This window comes from Ambystoma mexicanum, chromosome 3p (genome assembly GCF_040938575.1).
Source record: "Ambystoma mexicanum isolate Mex_15411 chromosome 3p, UKY_AmexF1_1, whole genome shotgun sequence".
In the NCBI taxonomy this organism is placed as follows: Eukaryota; Metazoa; Chordata; class Amphibia; order Caudata; family Ambystomatidae; genus Ambystoma; species Ambystoma mexicanum.
The window spans coordinates 746,782,312-746,804,344 of record NC_090925.1 but is presented as its reverse complement, the minus strand read 5'-3'; the positions used below and the strand labels follow the sequence as shown (position 1 = coordinate 746,804,344).

At 45.6% G+C, this 22,033-nt stretch overlaps 1 protein-coding gene across 1 annotated transcript in view; it reads right to left on the bottom strand.

Annotated features, from left to right (window-relative positions):
• LOC138580803 (TBC1 domain family member 10B-like) overlaps positions 1 to 22,033 on the bottom strand; it is a 977,369-nt gene that overhangs the window by 633,305 nt on the left and 322,031 nt on the right. The gene's annotated exons all lie outside the window — the stretch shown is intronic.

Genomic DNA, 22,033 nt, shown 5'->3' with positions numbered 1-22,033 from the left:
AGCGCTGGTGAAAGCAGTCCGCTCCAGTCGACACGGAAAAGAGGACTGGGAAGTGGCACCGGTAGGCGGAGTCAGGGGAGTGCATGCTCTCAGGGCCACACGCCACTAAATTTAAAGGGGAAGAAGATTTTTTCTGGTGAAAAAGGTTCCGTCTCCCGTCCCTATCGAAGGACCCCCATTGGTATGGAGGAAAGGGGACGGGACGCAGGAGTACTTCAGAGCTTGTCTGATGTCTAGGTTATGTAGAACCCTCTCTGCATTCGAGACCTAAGCAGAAGGAGAGGCACTTACAAATTTGGAAACAAACACTGCCTTTCTGGTGAAACCAGCCAACAAAGGAGGGGGTATTGTCCTCTGGCACAGGTCCCTTTATGAAACAGAGGTGAAAAAACAACTAGATGGCAAGAAGTTCTACAAACGTCTCACCAACAATTCTACCCCAAGAATTTGGGAGGAAATTGAAAGCCTGATGGCCCATGCATTAAATGAAGGATGGATAGATGAGGACGAAAAGGCCTTTTTGGTAAAATGCAATCCTGTAACTCTGGCGTTTTACTGCCTCCCAAAAGTCCATAAACATGCAAGTAGACCACTGGGACGCCCTATCATATCCGCCATTGGGTCAGTACTTGAACCCCCGTCAATTTATGCCGACACCTTTTTAAGACCCTTTGTAGAACAAATGCGATTGTACGTTCAAGACACTACATGTATGATCAACATTTTGGACACCCGTGAAACAACCGATTAAGATGTCTTAGTCACTTTAGATGTGGAATCTCTATATACAGGTATTCCCCAAACCAAATGTATCCAGATAATGCACACTTATCTGGAAAAGAGAAGGAACCTCACGGTCCCCTTCAATTTTATTGCAGAATGTATCAAGGTGGCCCTAACAAACAACCTTTTCCTCTTAGAAGGAACATATTACCAACAACATGAGACACGCATGGATGCCACGTTCGCACATCTCTTTATGGACGAATTAGAGAACAGATCGAGATATGCCGCAAATAACCCTTTCAATGATTCAATAAAATCATGGTATTGGTATATTGACGACGTCCTTATGCTTTGGGGCGGTGGAATTGCAAGATTAAACAAATTCCTCATATGGTTGAACCATCAAGAATCGTCCATCAATTTCACTATGACCATCAACAAAGACAGGATAGCCTTCTTAGATCTAGAGATCCATAGGTCGGAAAACAACAAACTGGGCACATCACTACAAAAATCCAACAGATAAAAACACACTGTTGGCTTTTGATAGTTTCCACCCTGTAAGTCTACAGGAGAACCTACCTTTCGGACAGTTCTTGCGGATTAGACGAAAGTGTACCACGAAAGATGAATATGAGGTACATAGCAAATATCTTACTGAAAGGCAGAAAGAAGGGGGCTATCCTGCCAATACTACCTGCAAGTCAAATAGAAGAGCTCGCCATGTGAACAGGGCAGATTGTCTAACAAAACAGACTAGAACTATGGAGGATAAAATAACATGCGTTACCTCCTTGTCACCTATAAGCAAAGACCAACGTAGAAGCATTCTAAAAATGTGGGGGCTGATCAACACTGAACTTTAAAATCAATAAACCACGTTTTGCATTCAAACGCATGCCTAACATACGAGACAAACTAGTCCACACATACCCATTTAATAATAAAGAAAAACCGCCCACCCAAACCACTTTGTGGAATTTACATCCAATCATTGGCCACTTTAAATGTGGCAAGTGCTCAGTTTGCAACCTCACTAGTAACATCAAAGAAATCAATCTAAAGGGACATCTCTGGCAACTTAAGACATTTACAAACTGCCAAACAAATTTGGCCGTATATGGCATCAGATGCCCGTGGGGACTCCTGTATATCAGAAAAACAAAAAGACCAATTCGACAAAGGATCTGTGAGCACTGCTTGTGCGTTAAAAACACTGTAGCAGAAAAGCCATTAGTGGCACATTACAAGCAGGCAAAGCACTCACAATGACATAATGGTTTATCATTCAAACGGTCCCTATTCACCCTAGAGGAGGAGCTAGGGATCTAAAACTGAGAAAATTGGAACAAAAGTGGACCTTTGACCTTAATTTGGTCAAAGACAGGTTAAACCTCGCTATTGAGTGGGGCTTGTTTGTCCACTAAAGATCAGTGATAAAAATAGAGTAGGTGAATAACCAACTACTCCTTGAGAGAGATCTGTGATAAATCCTATGTTCCATAGCAACATTAGACCTAGGTGTGGAAACTAATGCCCTTAAAACAAAAATCAAATAGCTATGGTCACTGGACAAAGATCAAAAGAGAATAAGTAAGAATAACCAGGTTACTCACCGTAGTGACCACCTTACTCCTAGTCCATAGTGCCCTTTCCTCCATACTTATGGACATGTCTCCGTCCTGTTGGACGGGACCGGAACACTTTGTAAAAAGCATCCAAAAATCTTTCCAAAATGTTGTCCTTCAACTCTTTCTTGCCGTAACCCCGCCCACCTTGGCTCCACCCCGCGCATCACCCATCAGTCCTTTTCTATCGCCAGGTCAGAGACCGATTAGCAATAACAGAGGAACTTTACTGGAGGGGACGGCGGGCGGGCGTATGGAGGAAAGGGGACTATGGACAAGGAGTAAGGTGGTCACTACGATGAGTAACCTGGTTATACTCCTACGTCCCGTCCCCTAACCTCCATACATATGGGAGATTCCCAAGCACTCCTAACAGGAACTACGGTTGGATGGAAATACCCCTTACTGAAAAAGGTTCTTCAGCACAGCCTGACCAAACTGAGCATCAGCTCTTGAGCTCATGTCAAGACAATAATGCTTACAAAAAGCAGACGGGGAGGCCCAAGTAGCTGCCCTAGCGATGGACTCCCAGGGGACATATTTCTGAAAAGCAATAGCGGCTGCCTTGCCCCGCACCAGGTGTGCATGAATACCCTTAGGAGGTTTCAGCCCTTGGACGGTGATAGACTCCGTGATGCAGGCAGCGATGCATCGAGAAATAGCCGCCTTAGACGCCTGCTTACCCTGAGTGTTACCGAAGGTCACAAAAAGTTAAGAACTCCTAAACTCGGAAGTCCTGTCAAGGTAGAACTTAAGAGCCCTTCTGACATCAAGACAGTGCAGAACCCTTTCAGCCTCTGAGGCAGGGCTTGGAAAAAAGACTGGTAGGGAGATTGACTGATTCAGATGGAATTCAGTTCTCACCTTCAGTAGGAAGGCCGGGTTTGTACGTAGGACTACCTTGTCCTTGTGAAAGACCAAGAATGGATGCTCCACTGACAAGGCCTGGAGCACACTCACTCTCCTCGCTGACATAACGGCGACCAGAAATGACACTTTCCATGATAGGTACAAGAGGTCCACTGTGGCCATTGGTTCAAAAGGTTTATGGCACAGCGCCGTCAGGACTACATTTAGGTCCCACGGCGGGTGCAGACTACGAACCAAAGGGTAGAGGCGTGTCAAGCCTGCAAAATGCCTCTTAACCACTGGGTTACTCAGAGAATAAGAGCATGGATCCGTATAAAGATGAGCGGAAACCGCTGAAAGCTAAGTTCTGCATGACAGAACGTGAACACCCGACTCTGCTAGGGAGGACACTAAGGACAGCAACGTGTCAATCGTAGCCACCCTTGGATCCAACTGCTTTTCTAAACACCAATGACAGAACCTGAGCCATTTACTCCTGTATTGGGATCTGGTTGAGGGGTTTCCTGGCTGCCTGGATAATACGCATGTTATCCGAAGACAAGTTAAGATGCTCTAAAGACTTGAACTCAGGCACCATGCCGCCAAGCTGAGCGATTGTGGGGAAGGGTGCCACATCTGCTGTTCCCCTTGGTGGAGAAGATCGGGGGTCACCGGTAACCTGATTGGCAGATACATCGACAGGTGTTGAAGTTCTGAGAACCAAAACCTGGCCGGCCACCACTGAGCTATGAGTTGAAGGGAACAGTTTACCGAGTTCTTCAGCTTCCAAATTGCTCGAACTAGAGGCAGAGGCGGGAAGGCGTAAGCTCTCATGTTGTGCCATGGAGAGCATCCCCCAGAGAGGAGGCTCCCAGCCCCCCTCTGGAGGCATACTGAGGAAGCTTCTTGTTTACCGCTGTAGCGAAGAGGAACACCTCTGGTGTGCCCCAACGCAGGAAAATCCATGAGAGGACCTCCGCCTTCAACTCCCACTCGTAGCTGACCACTGTCCGCCAGCTGAGGGCTTCCGCTGTGACATTCAGCTGGCCCGGGTTCGGTACTGCAAGCAGCGAGACACCATGAAGCACGGCCCACTCCCATATCTGGATTGACCGGTCCATGAGGGAGGGAGCGGGGGGTGGGGTGGGGGACTTCCCCCTTGCTTGTTGATGTAATACATTGACACCACATTGTCTGTGCGTATGCAGACCACCTTGTTGGCAATGAGCGGTCTGAATGCCCTGAGCGCGAGGAAGATCGCCAGAAGCTCCAAATGATTTATGTGCAGGAGCTTCTCCTGAGGCGACCAGAGGTCCGAGACCTGAAGAAGATCTAACGTCGCACCCCACCCCAGAAGAGAGGAGTCCGTCGTGATCATCACCGTGGGAGCTGGGTCCTGAAACCCCGCACCCACCAACAGGTTGCTGAGAGACGACCACCAATCCAGGTCCACTCTCATGGAATCCGGAATCATTATCAGCTTGGAATCCGGGTCCATAGCCTGACGCCAGGAACTCCGAAGAGCCATCTGGGTCCGTCTCATCTTGAGACGAGCAAGAGGAAGAGCCAGCACGCCCGAGGCCATGAGGCCCAGAAGCCTCTGGAACCACCAGGCCGACATGCTCTCCGACTGCGCAAACATCTGACACGTGGCTAACAGATACGCCATTCTGTCCCCGGTCAGGTACACTCTGCAGTCGATCGTGTTCCAGCAAAAACCCAGGAAAATCGGGTCCTGCGAGAGCGTCATGGAAGATTTCCGCCAGTCCACCGACAGCCCAAGATGGAACAGGAGCTGAAGGAGAGACTGGAGATTGCCCACTGCTGTCAGCGGACAAGGGCTGCGTAAGAGCCAGTCGTCCAAATATGGGCACACATGGATACCCTGGAGACGAAGATAGGCCGCAATCACCGACATAATCTTCGTGAAGAAATGCGGCGCCGAGCTGAGGTCAAAAGGAAGCACTCGAAACTGGAAGTGCTCCTCTCCCAAAGAGAAGCGGAGATATCTCCTGTGTGGGTTCCAAATCAGGATATGCATGTACGCATTCTGAAGATCCACGACGCTGAGCCAATCGCCCATCTGCAAGGGGGATCGTATCTGGGCGGGCAGGATCATCTTGGGGTAGGAAAAGATTGAACTGGGAAAGATCTAGGATGCTGCGCAGGCCAGCCTGGTTGGGTTTGGGCACGGTAAACAGCCGGGAGTAAAAGCCCTCCCTTCACTCCCCAAGGGGAACAGGTTCCACGGCTTTGAGGGAGGCGAGCCCGACAGCTGAAAAGGAGGGTTGAGGGGTGAGGTAGGAAGTAGAGGTAAGCGGAAGCCCGCTCGAGCGACTGACAAGACTCATCTGTCTTCTGTGATGGCCTGCCACGCCTCCCAATGAGACGCAATGCGTCCTCCCACCGGGTTCTCGTGCGAACGCGGTAAACCCTCATTTAGCAGGTTTATCGGTGGCGGTGCCATCTGAACCTGAGGAGGAGGCTGAGGAACGGGAGAAAAACCGCATCCGTTGTTGCCTACGGCTATTACCCGCAGGGGTATCCACCCTGCGAGACTTGCGGTCAATAAAGCCCCTAAAGCCAGAGGAAGGTCGACTTTGCGACAACGGTCTCTGGGTTTTGAAAGGAGTCTTAACAAGGACCGACAAGGATTTAGCTGTCGGAGTGCTATCCTTCGTCTTGGTGAGCTCTACATCTGTTGTAGCATGAAAGAGCTCCTTCCCATCGAACGGAAGGTCCAGCACCTTGTCCTGCACTTCTTTCGAAAATTTAGTTGCATGCACCCACGCCTGCCGTGAGGTATCAACCCCCAGCATAAGGCCTTGAGACGAGGTGTCTACGTGATGAGCCGCAGCCTCCAGGAGATCCTGGGCCAAGACCCTGGCGTCGGAAAGGGCTCCTCTAAAGTCTTCCGGTCGCGAAGCTGGGATAAACTCATACTCCGACAGACCTTTCCACATCCGCATGTTAGCTCCCGCTAATATCAATTCAGAGTTGGCCTGCCTGAGCTGCAAGGCAGAGTCGGCGAAGATTTTCCTCCCGAGGGAGTCGAGGAGCTTGTCCTCCTTTCCCAGAACCTGAGTAGCCGTCGTGGAAGAGGATGCTGCAGGCCTGGACTGCAGAGTGGCCGCAGCCACCACTGTGGAGGAGAGGGGCGGACAAGACGACAGGGCCACCTCTTCCGAAGAATGCAGCCTGTATCTAGCGTCAATTTTCTTATTGACAAAAAGTCCAGAGTGTGGCTTTTCCCAGACTCTGCGGACCTCGGCCAGAACGTATTTCTGCAAGAAGAAGCCGGTACGCTCCAAAGGAGACAGGGTGAACGCCCCAGAAAGCACACCCTCCTGTGGAGCGGGTGCCTTGGGCACTGGAACATCTAAGAAGTTCATCATGTCCAGTACCCGGTCATGAAAAGCTCTGATAGAGTGGGGGAGGTCCTCGTTGTCCTGATCGCCTTGTGCGTCATCCGACAGATCAGGATCCTGCTGAACCGCGTCGGGCGCTGCCTTGTCCACAGGGGACAATGGGGGCAAAGGCGGAAGAGTCGGGGGAGGCAAGGGAGGCACCGGAGGCACCGGCGGAACCACCGGAGGAACCGGTGGAGCCAGAGGCGCAGGAAGGCATTTCTCCCTAAATAGCCCTTTGAAATACTCCGTCATGGGGTCAGTACGCATACGCGTTTGAAATTTACCGAAAAAGGCTTCCTCCGGGGACTGCTTCAGAACCTGAGGAAGCCTCTCATGAGGTGGACAAATCCTGGGACCTAACGGGGACGGGTGCCACACAGGCCCCTCCACCGACGTATCCACGTAAATCAACGGTGCCGATCCTACAGGCAGCAAAACATTATGCGGAAGAGGCATCCAAGCCTTCCAGTCATAAACTGGCCGATAAGGATGCGCACAAGGGATTATGTTCACCCAAGGGGCCAAGCCCTACACCTGAGGCCGATGGCGTAGTTGTAGGGGTAGCACCCAAAATGGCCACCGCGGTTGTGGCAGGAACGTGCGCCATTTTGTCATCATCTGAGGGGAAATGCAGCACGTGAGGAAGTGAGGCAGGGGTCCCCGTCGATGGATCAGGGGTCTTACTTTAGCCTTAAGATAAGGGACCTCGGCAGAGCCGGTACTGTGAGGCCTGGAATGTTTTTGTGACATACCAACCGCCAAATTAGCCTTCGAAGGAAGGACTTCGGCACTGCCGGTAAAAGAAGAACTTTGCTTCTTTGCCCACTCAACAGGTCTGGACAGAGCGGGAACGGTGAGAAACAGCTTTAACCGACAAGACCTTGTCAGGCCTCTCAGAACTGCTGGTAGCTTTAGCCTCTGAAACGAGGGACCTCGGACCCAGGTCCGGTAACAGCTTTATCTGCACGGGCCTCTTAACATCCGTTCAGTAACAGCAAGCCCACCCAAGGCCTCGGGGCGCACCCCGGTGTTATTTTTGAGGGAAGCCGACAGAACGGCCTCAGAAGAGCTCCGGTACCCCACGACCCAGTAGAGCTGGTTCTACAAACAGCCCCCACAGGAGGGGCCTCGGAGCGCACTCCGGTATCTACAGGCCCCTTACGGAGACCCTCGGAGAAAACTCTGGTACAATTATTAGGCCCAACGGGCACCTCAGGGCGAACCCCGGTGGCAGAGCAATCAACGCCCCTCCTGGCCCGAGAGAAACCCGGAAAGGTATCCTCCGGCCCGGGTGCTCTGAAAAGTAAAGAACTTACCGGGCGTTTCTTCTTCTCGTCGATGAACACCTGAAAATGTGAAGGAGGAGTTTGTCAGAACACCTCCTCCTACCGCTCCAACCGACGTTGACGTGCCCAGACCGAAAGGGAGTCGCAGTAAAAACAGGAGTCCCAACGGTGATCCGGACCCAAGCACTCTAAACAAAAGAGGATGGGGATCAACACGATGAACAATCTGGAAAATCTAGTTTGAACGACATAGAAAGACCAGCACACGATCGCTAGCGAGAGCCAGAGAGGAAAAAAAAAAGGGAAGAAACTCTTCCGAGGATGCAAGTGCGTCCAGTCCCGAACGAGCGGAGAAAAGGACTGATGGGCCCCGCGCAAGAAAGAGAGGAAAGACATTTTTGGAAATTTTTTTGGATGCTTTTTACAAAGTGCTCCGGTCCCGTCCCACAGGACGGAGAGATGTCCATAAGTATGGAGGAAAGAGGACGGGACATAGGAGTATAAACGCAATATAAATGAGCGCTCCGTGAAGAAAATCTGTAAAAAGTTAAATGAACCCCACAATATGTGCAAGAAGAGCAAAAAGCTGCGGATGACTGTTAATCAGCAGGCGGGAGTTAGAAATCAGGTTGTACACAAATTACCTTTATTCAGGCAATCCCAGATATGCGCAGTGTTTCTCATAGGGTGAAAATGTCACTTAAAGCAGTGCTCTGAAATTCCAGTGCTGAAGTGAAGAGAAAATCAATGTTCATTCATGGAACTCACAGCCTCTCTGGTCGGCTTGATGGATAAGAAAAAATAAATGTCTTTAACATAAATCACCTCTCTGGGTTCAGCGCTGTTAAGAAAACAAAGGGCCATTCACAGAACTCACAGCCTTTCTGCGTTGGCTCTGTGGTTAAGAAAAGAAAAAAACATCTCTTAACATAATTCCCTTTTCTGGATTCAGCGCTGCGGTTCAGATAACAAATGTTCCTTCACAGGACTCACAGCCCCTTCTGGGTCAGCTCTGTGTTAAGAAAGGAAAAATATCTCTCACCACACTTCAGCTGTCTGGGTTCGGCTCTGCTGTGCAGAAAACGAAAATGTTCAGTCGTTTGAAGAAATTGCTTCTTGGCTCCGTAAATAGAAGTGACCAGGTTCCTCCACTGCAATCTTTCTTTCACAGTATCTGCTCAGCGTTCCTGGTATTTTTGGACGTGCATATGGACTCCCCCTGTGCCGGGTGTTCACAGCCTCAATAAGCCCACTGGAAACCGGCCACGTCCTCGGCCCACTCCTCACCACTCTCCCTCCGGTCCTGGACGGAAACACAGACTTAATGAGTTCACGCTTGCAGGTTTTAACAATCTCTCCCCTCTTCCCCTCCCTTGCCCTCCCCAGGTGTTTTCAATCCAGCCCCTCGCCTCTGCAGAATCCCCTCCCTTCTTCCTTTCTGGTCTCGTGGCGTTTCCTCCGACACCTTCATGACCTGTTTATTACTTTGGTAATCCTGCCACCCCTGTGTACCTATCCGGCTACTACGATAAGGCAAGTGTATTCTTTTGTTCATTTTGAATGTCTGGGGTTTTGGTGATTTCAGTTTTGGTGCAGTTCGCCATGAATCAGCCAGGTGCATTATAGGAGTCGTAGTTCTCATATATACATTAGTTGAAAAGTTAATATCTGCCACGACTGGCATAGCGATATCGCAGCCCTGTTTCTACTCAGCTCCCTGATGCTGTTCTGTTGCATCGCTGCCATTATATGACCTTAGTTCCTTCAGGTTACTGCATCCTGTAAATACCGGCCCTTCAGTCCCAGTCGGTAATTGCTCTTTTGCCACAGCAGGGTTGGTGTTTTCTTCTCTTTTTCCGGGCTCCTATGCCATACCTGGTCACAACCTCGAGATCCGTGAGGTCCATCCTCACAATGACCAATCCAGTAGCTATATGTAATTTTGAAAATAAAAGATTGAATGGAATACTAAAACGTTAAGAACATGCTCCATTTATAATATTAGCAAATTTGTACAACATTGAATATGGCGCCCGCAAATGCGCCACCCTTGGAAGTAAGCAAGCGGTACAGGTCGCCGTAGAACAGTACTTAACACATATCTGGGAAACACGCAGGTGCTGCCCAATGCTTCCGGCAATAGAAAACGAAAGAGCTATGCAAAGTAAGTACACGTGCCGGCATTAATTGTACATATAGATATTTTTGCATAAATGAACATAGCGGTGAGACACTAACAATGCGTTTAGATATGCTTTAAACTTGAATTGCATGACCGGGAGCCAATACGAAGCACCGGTACAAAGATTGTACGGAGCAAGAACATCTGCCTCGAATCCCGGAAAGGTTTCGGTAGACTACGCTCGTGAAAACATCTCCTCACCGGCATAGACGATGGGAACGTAGCGCACCATACGCGAGGAAACATTCCAATAATCTAGTAAGTGTTATGTTAATGCCTGCGCTTTTGATACGCGTAAAAAGAGTGCCCAAGCAAGAATGGGACTATTTATCAAGGGGCATCTCTCTCTTTAGAATTGCACCATATGTGGCAAGAGAAAAAAAGAGGAAACAAGAAATACGAAGAATGCGGAAGTAGTGGACTCATAAAAAGACCTCCAGAGATGGAAACAACAAGGTAATTTAGAAGTGCATATAAAAGGCGGAAATGCATGTAATAGAATAGCAAAAAGAGAATCTCTTTGTATTGTGTAAAAACTAAGCGTAGTCACACATATATCCATGATAAAATGGGGTAAATGACATATGCCTAAACATATACATATATGCTCCATAGCATTGCAAATGTGTCTTTTATAAAAATAGTATAAATGTACTGCAGTAAAGAAATTTGTGAACGGCTGAAAAACAAAAAATGGGAGCCAAAGGATGTTGCTCTCCTTCAAATTATGCTGCAAAGTGTTACAATAATATGTCTTTTACACGTTTTCTATTAGTGTGAAAATAAACTACCACTGATGGAGAATCTTCAGAATAATTACTTCTGAAATGCGTTTTCTCATACGTCTCTAATTAATTGGATGGTAGTGCAATAGTCCCTTACCATAAACAATAGAGATGATACACAGGTATAAGTGCTCTGTTTTTAATTGAGACTATTCTGGTCTTTTACAGCACCTAATGCACAGCTCAGCGTATATCACCAACACACGTCAATGTTTTTTGTGTGTTTCTAATGAGAAGTGTCCTGAAGACGGGCCCAAGAGTGTCTACAATTTAGATTTGTTCAATAGTATACTCAAAGTCTCGGACCCAGAAACACGATTCAGTGTCGACATGTGGGATGCAGTGACCCACTAGGCTCTGCCCTGCGACATCACTGTGTGCTGGTGGCACCAGAACCAGCGAAATAGCCGCAAAAAGCCCTATGCACGCTAAACCTATGAAAATTGCGCAGTGAAGCCAGAAAGTTGGCTGCCAATCTACTTTGCTTGTATCAGTGGTGGAACAGGAGACCACACTGCTAAAACCTGTCATTGGGCTGCCCACAGAGTACAAATGGAAACTTCATGAAAGACAGTGCTTTATTGCAAGGAAACCCAGAAGTGCTCTGAAATCCGTTTTTCCTTGGTTGCTGAAATTACAAAATAATGGTTCCCAAACATCAGAAAAGATCCAACATCCTTGCAGGGTGTTACCCATCCTCTTATTTAAGGAATCCACATAAGCACACAATGTCAGGAAAAGCAGAATTCATCATAGAATATCCACATTAAAAAGTGTGCTTGTCTGTGAAAAATCTGCAAAATATGGGCGCAGTACCGTCGGCCGCCTGTATGAAAGCGGTCATTTAATTACACCGGCAGTTTAAACTTGTGCAAGAAAATCAAATGGTTGAAATGAAGTGACTTGCCATCAAAAGCAATATAGGTTGCCACTATTCAATCTCTATGTTTAAAAAGACTGGAATTAGAGATCTGTTTGCCTATTGTTGAAAATGTACGTTTATTTTATCAAAGACAATTTTAAACAAATTGAGTTAAAGTAACTTCTGATGCCACCCACAGAACTTCAAAGCAAATTCCACAGCGTGCTCCAAACAAAAAGGTAGCTTCCTTATGCTCTCTGCCCCAGGAACTCAGTCAGATGTTAATGAAAAGGGGAGGGGATTTTGCTCTGCTGCCCCTGAGAGAGACAAAGGGTTTCCTTGGCTGAAAAGAATATGCAGATGCAAGTGTCAACAAACTCCTGCCAGAGGAAGAGAGGTGGAGATTGCTCTTGATCCACCAAAACTTTGGAGGCGGGACAGACAGCTATGTGTATTCTTAAAGCACAAGAAAGGATATTTTTGCAAGGGACTGACAGAGGACTGTGCAAAATTGTACAAATGTGTAAAATGACAGTATTGTTAATATGAAAATGCTGGTCACGTTGTAAAAATACTCAGAACTCTCTGCGATGTTCAGGGACAAGACTACAGAATTTGTGGTTTTGTAGCAATTGTGGTGTTGCCAGAACCATGAAACTTCACATGATAATGCCCAGCTGTCATGCGCACATGTGTGTAAAAAATGTGGACAAATCTGACATTGGGTACCAGACCAAAAGTGTGACAAATTGCCAAATCTAGATCCAAGCTCTCACTGTGATGGGGCTCGGATGAATACTTGCTCCAACAAATATCTGATATAAATATGCTATTGGTATTAAGGTTGCAAAATTGTAAATATGTCTAATATGAAAAATAGATTTCATGTGCAGAAACTAAGGAGAGGTTCTCCCTGGATCAAATACAGCGTCATCATGACACCACGTTTTCTTCTCGAATCAGAAGAGAGGAAATACCCTAACCAATAGAATACCTAGGGGTGTGCCTAGTAGAAGTCAGCATACCCACCCTTTCGTAAAATACATAGAGATAGCTTAGGACCTAGAGGGACACAAATTCACCCACCATTTGATTGCTGGCGAAGCACTTTGCAAGAGAACTCCATATCCAAGACTCCAGACTCCTGACTCCAGAATTTTGAAAGCAGAAAGGCCCACTTCCAAAGCTGAACCCTTCTCAGCTTGGCCTTTAATAAATCCTGAAACCAGATTTTACCCCAGACCTCCAAGGGGAACCAAAAAGAACAGCCTGGCTGTGCTGTGCTGCTTTCTTGCTCAAAATTATTGCCAGAAATCCAGAGATCCAACCCAGTAGAGCAGAGCTGTGACCAGGTAGCTGCGAACCAGAACCAACCCGTAAGATCCAGTCCAGTTCCGCTGTGCAGTGTCCAGAGTGCCGTACTGAGTGCAGAACCAGAGCGCCTTGAGTCCAGTCCGGTGTGCTAGCAGAATTCCAGTCCAGAAATCTTTGACCAGATCCCCGACGGGTCCATTCCAAACAGTGGTAGTGAGTATCTATAGCATAGGATTGATAAGTCATCCCTATCCAAACCCACTCTCTTACATCCAGAACTGCATTGTAGAAAATCTGTTGTCTTACCTGAATCTTTCTCTCATCCCTATAGTCCTTTGGTAATAGTAGTGTTAAAATCATCTTTGCGCTAATATATTTGCTGAAGAAAGGCAAGCATCTCGGCGGGCAAAAGCCTGATCGGAGACGTCCTGATCTGGTGACTGTGCTGTTGGATAGTTTGCATCTTCCTAGTCTCCCCTAGCGTAAGGAAACCTTGTTTGTTAAGTTTAAAAAGTGCATCTTTCTTTTAAAATGTACCAATTTTGACTCTTTCTAAAAATTAAAAATAAAATCGACTGCCACAAAAACCTTCATAACTTCATTCGAAGCGCAATTTAAGTGTCCAATTGAACCTAACATCCTCAGCTTTCCAACGAACCCAAAACCACATTGCAACTCCTTATAGTCTTTCCGCAATCGTGCTTACCGCACACGGAAAAGTTTGCCGCTAATTTTTCGTTTGGCTCAAATCTATCACGTGTGAAACAGCTGTACATTGCATCCATCCTCAGAATTAACTTTTCAACATGCTAGTTACTTAATCATTGATAGTGTTTATCTGAAACTATACAAAGCGGCTCCCACTAGTATTAAATCCATTTTAGTGAATTAAATCCAATTTCAGTGTTTTTCACCATTCATTCACTTAAAGCCAAATTCAAAACCATTTTGACAACTTGCAATCATTCCTGTTTTTCTCTGTGTTTGCTGGGGAAATTGGGATTAATACTGTATTTGTTGAGTGTGTATTCCTGAAACCTGTTTTCTCTCCTTCCATCTCTTTATAGTGCATATTGAGGGGATTGAGTATTGTGCAGGGGGAAAGAGTGATCACTTGCATTTTGATTGAACCCACACAAAGTATTCTTTCTATGCTGCATTATTTTTCCTACCAATACACTGTGTGATTAAAGAGATTTATTGTGACATCACCCCATTGGTGATCATTGTATAAATATTAAATAGTGTGCTATATATATATTGTGAACTATATAAAATAAATCCTTTTAACTTTGCAAAACAGCGTGCTTCCTTGTACAGTGTGACCGGGGGGATTCAAAGAGGGGTATGATATAGGGGTATATCATTCAGAAATAAAATTTACGTATAGGCATGAATAAATAATTAAGGGTTCCAGCTGTGCATCACATGTTAGGCATTGACCTAGGTGGAGTGCTGGGTTGAAATCACTTACAGACACACCTAGTGTTGAAACAAAATAGAGAGGGCATACATAGTGATATGTGCTTTGATCAATGCCCCTCACCTCCCAATACTAATCTCACTTCTTATCCTTGCATAAACAATGAGCATGTGTATAAAAGCTGCGACAATTTAATTTGGATACAAATTTGTACCGCCCTGATGTCTGTATTTTATATGTTTTTAGTTTTTCTAAATGCCATGTATATTGTGATTAAAATATGTATTTGTTTTTCGAATATCCTGTGCATCTCTGTCTAAATCATATATGACAGTTTATTGTACTTGGTTAAAAGGGAAAAGCACAATCTGAACGTATGGCGAGCGCGTAGCCGTAGTGTGGAACTGTTTTCTCTGAGGATTATTTTGGAGGCAGGTCCTCTCAATTCCACCAAACTTAACACTTCAACTAATTAGAGAAGAATTGGGCTTGTTCAAAGATTTTGTTGAACAAATACATCAGAGGACACCTTGATGAGAAATCCAGCCAAGGTAAAAAGAAAACAATTTGACCAAGATTGGGTGAATACCAGGGAGAAGGGGAGATAATTTAACCTCTATGGGCAGAAGGGGTTGGAACATGGATTAAGGGGGAAACTACTGCGATATTTGGAAAAGTTTTCAAGCCCATATTTAAGGAGCCAATGTTAGCGATTTCGACTGAAACTGATGCCTACACTCGAAATCACTGAAGTACGAAAGGTAAACATTTTGGGAAAAATTAATGCAGGTTATGGAATCCCGAAAAGGAAATACTCATTCGACTTTAATATATTTAGAACTAAAGCTGCAAAGAGCTAGAAGGTTGGGAACATTTTTTGGACAATACGTTACTCATTGGTCCATTTTGTTAACAAAATGGATACATTGGTCCATTTTGTTACACGGTAGCCAAATTTCACTAACACTGGCCCTACTAGCATTTTTGAAAGAAGTGTTTGGCGACACTGGACTAACTTAGTTAAACTCTGCATCATATTTGACTCCATTTTTGATATTATGCCTCTTTCATTGTGCTTACTGAATTTGTTAAAGGGGGGGCTCGAACACCCTGTGAAGTTTTTTTACTTTGAACTTAATTTGTAATGTTAATTTTCCTTATATTGTATTGTGGGTTCTATAGTTCAAAATATTTTTCTTTTTTAAAAATTAAGGATGTACTTGGTTTATAAAAAAAAAATAGCTGTAAGGTTTACATTTTAAACTGAATGCTAATACATTTTTTTAAATGACAATTACACTTGCTGAATGATCTAAAGAAAGTAGATTTCAATAAATTAAAGGGATATAACATTAGGTGACATCAAAGCCAAACCATCCAGGACTTAGCAGATAACTGTACCATAAGACTTAAGCCAGAAGATAAAGGCAAAGCAATAGTCATCATGGATACTCGTTTCTGCGATACACAGATCAGGCTCTTATTGAATGATCTCAATACCTACATCAAAAATGAGCAGGATCCAATTAGTCCAATTGCTACACTAATACAAGGTACACTGGAGAAAGCATCAGGGAATGAATGGAATAATAATAAAACCATGAGAATTTTAATAAAGGACCACCCCATCACACCAGTATTCTACGGCTTTCCGTAGATACACATGGCACTAAGGAACCCTCCAATAAGACCAATAGTGGCAGGTACTGAAATTATTTTTGACCCACTGGCGATTGACGTTGATAAGTCACTACAACCAATAGTACAGGAAACATCAACCTACCTGAGAGAAACAACACATTTCTTGAATACTCTAGAAGAGATCGAGGGCCTACAGGAAAATTACATACTCGCTTCTTTCGACATGCAAAGCCTATATACATCTATTCCACATCAGGATGGACTCAAAGCACTAGAGTGGTCCCCATTCAGAGAAGAGAAATTTAAAGCAAACAAGACTTTCATAATAGAACTTAATAAGTTCATACTTCGTAATAACTACTTCCATTACAAAACCCAGTTTTAACTATAGGCCTCTGGAACCTCCATGGGATCTTCAATGACACCCGTTTACGCAAATCTATTCATGTATAACCTTGAATTTGTGCATGTACTATCACATGAACATTGAGCATCCAAATTAAGAACATGGAAATCCAAATTAAGAACATGGAAAAAGTATATAGATGACATATTTGTAATTTGGAAGGGGAATAGAACATATCTTTATGCATTTCCAATTCATAACCGTATTCAATTTACAATGGAGGTGGGGACTCCTAGACTGCACTTCCTCGACGTAGGGCTGGCAATTGAAAGGGAACACCCTAACAATAAACATTCCATAAACCAGCAGATAATAATTCATTGCATTAACTCAGCCACGATCCCCTGCACCCTAAGAACAATATTCCATACAGCCAATTCCTGTGATTAAAACACACAGTGTCAGAGGAAGAAACTCTGATAACTGAACACAAAAAAATGGTCGAGGAATATATCAAAAGGGGTTATCCCGAAATAAATAGTAGAGACAGCGCCGAACAAGGTCAGAGCATTTAAGAGTAAGCACCTCCTCACTCCTACGATCAATACAAAAGAGATACTGTTTCTGTACGCCCTCAAGTACACTAGACAGGGTCATCACATCACAACGCTAATCAAGAGGAATTGGAGATTGATGGAACTTGACCCTCAGCTCCAGAAACTCTTTCCAAAACCCCCAATTACAGCGTGCAAAAGGTTGCAATTTTAGAGACCAACTGGCTAGGACAGAAAGACCGAGAATTGATAAGCAATTGACAATAAAAAGAGAAGACTGGCACGTTCCCATTTTTAAACTGCAATAACTAACATAATGAAATGCAGTCACATTAGACATCTGCGCACTGGCACAAAACTTAAGGACTTTGCAAGCTGCGATTCACACTCAGTGATTTACGGTCTAAGCTGTCCCTGCAGAGTCTTCTATGTAGGACAGACAATAAGGAAGGCGAAAGAATGCTGGAACGAACATAAGAGCAACATCAGAACAAAAAATGCCTGTTCACCGGTGGCCAGGCATTTTTTGGATAAAAGACACACAGTAGTGCTGCTGAAAGTCAATACTACACAAAAGTCACAAAGGGGAGGAAATATGAGCAAGAAACTGGACTAGAAGGAACTATTTTGGATCGAGAAACTGGACAATTTGACCCCCGAAGGAATGAATCAGGACTTTAATCTAGGAGCTTTCTTAAGGACAAGACTGTATGTCAGATTATTTTAGCCGGAAATTGAGAAACACCTCTTAATTTTAATAATGAATGCTTAATTTAATCATCTTGTAACTCTGTTAGACAACATCTGTACAGTTAAGAAGATTATACTACACAAGATATCATACATCCATACAGTACTATACATGAGACAAAATGCAATGTGGCCTGAAGTTACAGAGTGAGAAACATCAAATAATGTTACTGTCTAATCTGTATGAACTTGTCTTTCCATTGAACATAAAACTTTGCAGTCATCAAGAGGATAACATACCAGATGTTATATAACTAATGTGGCATATGAGCACTGGGATACTTTCTTGAAAATGCCAGTGAGAGAAATCCTATGTGGTGATAATTTATTTTAAAAATAATAATAAAGAAAACCAAATCCAGAAGACAAAATATCAGAGGTTACAATGACAAATGGTTTCAGAATGTGAGCATGACGCTGTTTGTTGATATAACACTGGAAGCAGTCAGACATATGGTCAACTGACTATGGTGGATATACATGCTTTTTAGCCAAGACCCACAGGCCACTATATGCCACATATGGTATACAACATGCTTGTCACTCTCTGGACTTTACCAATACATGAATATACAAATAGACACAGAATGATAAGGAGGAAAACGGATCAGAATGGAGGGGTGGCACGACAAGAATGGAGATTTAAGTATCCTGGTTGGAATTGGTGTAATTTCTACATATGGGGAAGTGAGGGACATTGATGAACCTTGTAGCACCTTTGCCGTAATGAGTGTCCTTTCTATGGATGACTGAAGGATTACGAGTAGCGGCGGAGACGTTGCCGTGACATGTTACAACGACCGTAAAGTGACACTGTCATTTTTCTAACAGTTACTTCTTGAACTATAGATCGTTGGGGTGAACATTAACTGAAAGCGGAGGGACTGGGCATCATAACCTTACTAAGGTGAGAACAGTTGATTCGAAAATCATGTGACACTAGAAGCAACACAATGGCAATATTTAGAAAAACATTACTCCCCGTAATCGTATTTATGATGCTTGTATCTGCTTGGATTCACATGCTATGCATAGGCCGACATCTAGTGGAAGCTGCAGAGTATTACAGTTGTTTTAAAAACTCAAAAAGGGGTGTCGACAGGGCGTGCCATTAATACTATCCCTAGTGTGAAATCCACTATACCCATGGTCCTTCACGCGCCGAGGTCCCTCAGATTGTTTTGTTTCTGACATGAGGTAGCATGAAGTGTGTTGTGAGTACAGATGTATCCAAGCAGATAAATATCAGAAAAGCTCACAAAATATCTATGCACCTTCTCTCAGCGGAGGAAGGGTGGGCGCATGTGAATCTATGCAGATACAAGCATCTGTAATACGATTACAGTGAGTAATGTATCCCTTCTGAGGCTTGTGGAATCTGCTTAGATCACATGCTCCACATCTCAGCCTCACTGAGACATGGTTTACGGCCAGCTCTTTCACCAGCTTTGACACTCCTACCTGATGGCTACAAGATCCTCTATGCGCCCAGGCCCAACCGCACTGGTGGTGGCGTAGCCCTGCCTCTGTCATTCCTACGCAGACCTACACCTCTTTTGAATGCCTAGTCTGCAGACTCTCTCTCTCTCTCGCCAAGCCATTCCCTTACTGTGGCTACTATCTATCGGCCACCTGGTCGGATTTCTTCCTTCCTCTCTGAGTGGGCGGACCTCTCCTCCTCACTCCTGGCCACAACCACTCAACTCCTCCTTCTTGGAGATGTCAACATCCACCTGGATGCCTCCTGTCCCCCCACTGAACTCTTTCGTGACCTCTGCGACTCTCTCTCACTCACCATTCTACCCTCTGGCCCGACTCATTCTGGAGGGCACACTCTATGTTCTGATCTCTTCAGACCTTCCCCTCTCTGTCCCTCTCTCCACTCCTCTCTCCCGGAGTGATCACTTTCTCCTCTCCTCCCACCTCACCTTCCCTACCCCCTCAGGCAAAGCCACCTTCATCACTGCCACCCCCTTCTCGGTCATCCGACCCAGGAAGCGCGTGTCAGTTGAGGCTTTCGCCACCACCTTCTCACCCCCCCCCCCCCCACCTTCGGCTGACTCCCACCCTGACACAGCCCTCTCCACTCTCCACTCTGCTATATCTGATAATCTTGATATCCTTGCCCCAGTCATGAGAATCCGCCTGAAGCCCAAAGCCAAATGTAACTCTTGGAATGGCTCGGATCTCATCACCCTAAAACGCAAGTGCAGGGTGGCTGAGAGGAAATGGCGTGCTTCATGTGACAAACTGGCCTGCCGCCTGCTCCAAAGGCAATACCGGCTCTCCGTTCTCACCAAGAAGAGAGCCCTTATCCAAGCCCGCATCTCTGCTGCATCTAACAATTTGGCTGAACTCTTTAAAATCTGCAAGGAACTGGCCAACCCTGCTGCAGTCTCTACCTCGCCTGTCCCCTCCCAGGCCCTCTGCACGGCACTGGCCTCTCACTTCATTTCTAAAACTCAGGACATCCTGTCCTCCCTCTCCTCCTATCACCTCCCTCCCTCTATTCCCTGCTCTTCCTCTGGCCCTTCTGCAGCCACCCCTCCTCCCTCCTTCTCTGCCTTTCCCCTTTTTCTGCTGACAAGGTTTCCAGACAAGTCCGATCTATGAAAGTCTCGTCAAAACAGGTTGACCCCTGTTCCTCCAAAACTATCAAGGTCCACATCGACTCCCTGGCTCCTTCCCTTGCTGACTTCTGCAATCACTCCTTCGCCTCTGGAGTCTTCCCATCCCCCTTAAGCACTCCCTTGTGCACCCTCTTCTTAAGAAACCCTGTTCCGACCCCTCCTGCCCAGCTAACTATCGCCCAATCTCCATCACTCCCTTCCTGGGCAAGCTCCTGGAGAAACTGGCCATCTCCCAGCTTAATCTCCATGCTGAATCTGTTGGTAGTCTTCATGACCATCAGTCTGGCTCTCGCCTGTCTTGCAGATTTCCAGTTTTCACTTGGGCGCACAAACGGCATAGATCAAGGCAGCACCACAATTACAGGAATAATAGTCCATGTCCTGCCTCTGAATGGTACCAGGTGGAATTCAGAAAGCTCGATTTTGAAGATAAAGATACAGAAGTTGCTAACTTGAACCAAGACCAGGGATGGTAATTCCTTGCCACATCCGAAAGTCCGACCAAGCTCAATTGTCCAAACTTCAGTCTATGGACCATAGATGTACTTGTGTGCTCAATGGGGAACAAGAATAATCTACCAAAAGTAACCGTTGTCCTGAAGATGGCCCAATATCCATCTTTGTGACCACTGTTGACAGAAGTGGTACACTATAACGGGCCGAAACATATGTCGACTGCTTAAGGGAAAATCTAATGTTTTTTTCCCATGTCATGAATGCATATTCTGATTTACTGTTATGCACAAAGTTTTTTAAGTTCTAGTATTCCCCTGTTAGAACAGATGAATGATGACTAAATGGTTTGATTGAAAATGTATTTAGTTTGTAATGTTTTTTAAGGTATTTTTACGATTATTAAAGAGATAGAATTTTTGTATTCAGTTGCATTTCTGTGAAATTTTTCCCAACAAGGCGAAAACCTTACTAACAAAGTGTACAGGTTAACCTTTACCTTCACCTGTGATCTATACAGGACTAAAAGAGAGGGGTAGTCGATCTGGTTCCCATAAATTTCCTGGCTTCAGAGCTGCCAGAAGCACGGAAACTGCTCTCCTGAACATCTGTGAAGACTTGTTCTCCAAATTGGACTCTAACACTCTGTGTTCTCATTTTGCTTGATCTCTCTTCTGCCTTTGATACGGTCAACCATGCCATCCTGCTCAACCGTCTCTGTGATAACCTGGGTATCACTGGTCAGGCCCTGGCGTGGCTGACCTCTTTCCTCTCCAATCGACCCTCCCAGGTCCAACTGGGGTCCTTCCTCTCTGACATCTTTTTCTCTACCTGTGGTGTCCCCCAGGGATCTAACCTCTCACTCTGGTTGTTCAACCAGTATCTGGCGCTCCTTGCCCGCCGCATCGCCGCTCTCTGCCCCAATTTTCAGTGCTATGCGGATGATATCCAGCTCATTTTCAGGCTACCCTCAGCCTCCTCTTCTCCTTCCCTCATCTCTGACTGTCTTGTCTGCTATCCAGGAATGGTGTGCCGCCAATGACCTCTGCCTTAATCCCAGCAAGACAGATTCTACTCATCGGCACACCCACTGCCTCCTTCCCTGCAGCTCTCTGGCCGGCCTCTCTTGGCCCTCTTCCTGCTCCTACCTGCAAGGCAAAAAACCTCGGGGTCATCTTCGACTCCACACTCTCC